General features: G+C 39.7%; 1 non-coding gene across 1 annotated transcript; it reads right to left on the bottom strand.

Annotated features, from left to right (window-relative positions):
- Positions 1-742: 742 nt before the first annotated feature.
- LOC125174144 (U6 spliceosomal RNA) lies at positions 743-849 on the bottom strand. Its single transcript, XR_007155275.1, has one exon. It is a non-coding gene; the product is annotated as a U6 spliceosomal RNA (small nuclear RNA).
- Between the last annotated feature and the right edge of the window lie 1,693 nt (positions 850-2,542).

The raw sequence follows: 2,542 nt of genomic DNA on the forward strand, positions 1-2,542 counted from the left end.
AGGGGGGAAATGTGCTAAGTAAATATATTTTACATGTGTGCCCAAGGTCAAGGGAGAGCCAGAGTTTTGCAAATAGTGTCAGTTCCATCGTCATTGGCTCATTCTATAGCTACATGGCACCCAAATAAGTTGAAAGCAGATATTTCAATCCATGCCCCAGAAGTTTAAGTAAATTAAATAGGTGGGGGCTGTGGAGACCTAGCTATCTCTTTTTGTGGACTGATTTTCCAGTCCCTTGCCATGCATCTACTTAACAGTAGATTTCCTGTAGACTGAAAAATACCTAGACTGAATTCTTGGTTGAGTCAATCTGGAAATATTTCCCACATCAGTCCTAACGTGTCTAAGCTGATGTTCCACCCATATGGACTCATAAAGTCCTTTCTGCTTCTGGACCATTGTGATACACTTCTTCTCTCTCCTTAGTTGTCTGCATTACCTACAAAATAAAACTCAGCCTGAAAGAGTTTCATTCCATACACTCTGCTTTGGACCCCTTACCCTTTTCTCTAGCTGTCACTTACAACTTCCCTACACATGTAGCACTCTGGATCATTTATGCCTCACTCTGTATGCCTGCCCTACCAGAAGAAAGCAAGATAATGTAGTTAAAGTATTTCTCAAATTGATCAATGAAGAGATCATCTTTAAATGAAACAAATGATCGTACATTTCCATACTGACTTCTTAAGTACAAATAAAAAACTTGGTATGAGCTGCTTCTTCTTCTTCTTCTTCTTCTTTTAATATGGAATGCTTCACGAATTTGTGTGTCATCCTTGTGCAGGGGCCATGCTAATCTTCTCTGTATCGTTCCAATTTTAGTGTATGTGCTACCAAAGCTAGCACTGGGATAAGCTTCTGCAAGGACCCTATAGACTGAGTACGATTCTCTTTCTTGGTCAGTAGCGAACTAGATGGTTCTTCTTCCAAAGGGAGCCTTTGAAATATTTGAGGAAAACAATCATAGATCCTTCAAGTCTTTTCCTCATCAGGGTAATATTTCATGTTTCTTCAGCTGCTACTTACAGGAAATAGTTTCAAATTCCCTTCCATTCAGCTTACTTCTCAGATGAAATCCAGTTGTGTAATGCCTTTCTTAAAGAATAAACAGTATGGCACACAGACACATCATTCCCTTGATCCGGATTCCACACTTCTAGAGTTGTCTTCTCAAATTGTTAAAAGACGTTTTTGCAGCCACATCCTATACGATTAACCCACGTTGGTCTTGCTGTCACCTAAAAAGCCTATATCTTTTAAAAACACATGCATGACTATCTTGAAGCCATCCCTCCTTCATTCTGTATTTATGCAGCTGGTCTATTGAGCATAAATGAAGGCCTTCACATTCATCCCTGTTGAAATCCATCTTGTTAGTAAGCCCAACATTCTAGCTTCTCAAAGTCTTTGATGATCCTGGTTCAGTATTTCGATCCCCTAATGAGTTCTCTCAGATGAAAATTGATCTACATACCATTTTTGTACTTGGAAAAATGTTGCTGTCACAGCCTTACACTCGAATCAAAGGAGTCCTGTCTCAGCCTAGGTTATGAACTAAAAACTCAACATCTACAAGAGTGAAGAGGAAGGTAATAGAGAGTGGTAAGACCAGAGTGTGTTAAGGTGTCTTAGTTCACACCTGAATCACAATAACAATATGTGGACCAACAATACCAAGTGAGCCTTGGCAACTGGTGGGTAAAAGTAGCTGTGTTTCCATGGGGTCACATTCCAGTGGCATTTAAAGTATGTCGAAACTAAGGCCAAATAGCTCCTGCTGTTTTCGACAACTTAAGCTGCAACAATGTGCAGTATATTTTTCATCTTAAGATAGTGCTCATAATACAAACTAATTAAAACAGGGCACAACAAAATCATGGACTGATTCTCCTACCACGCAAGGTTATATACCTTGCTCCTGCCCTCATGAAATTCTGCCTAACAACAAGGAGATCACAAGGAAGAACCCCTGGAGACAACAGCCAAAACTTTCTACATTGCTAGTGGTAAATGTGGCCCAGAGAAGGGGCAGAGCAATTTGATTACGTATCACTGATAAGGTGAGTGTCCAGACACATGAACAAAGGGGTGATTTCTCAGGAAAGCAATAACTGATCCACACTGTTGTTGTTGTTGTTGTTGTTGTTGTTTAATTCTCTTATCAGACAGACAGACAGACACACACACACACACGCACACACACACACATACACGCACACACACTGAATGAATGAATGAATGAATGAGGAAAGGGCCTATCCAAAGTAAGCTGGGATAAACTCACTGCTGTTTTCCCAGGTAATAAAGATGGCTATCTTTGTCCAGAACAGATGCTATGAGATCATGTCTCCAAGAGATGAACTGAGAATGAATTCACTTAAATTATGATGCTTACAGAGAGGATTTTAGCTGAACATTTGTTCATATGATTTATGGCACCCTCCATCCGGTGGAGTCAATGTGAAAAAATGAAACTTAATTACAGCATACAGACAGTTTGCTTAAAAGAGAGCTAAAAGTTTGTGGGGATTTTTTTTTT

Source organism: Prionailurus viverrinus, chromosome C1, assembly GCF_022837055.1.
Source record: "Prionailurus viverrinus isolate Anna chromosome C1, UM_Priviv_1.0, whole genome shotgun sequence".
Lineage (NCBI taxonomy): Eukaryota > Metazoa > Chordata > Mammalia > Carnivora > Felidae > Prionailurus > Prionailurus viverrinus.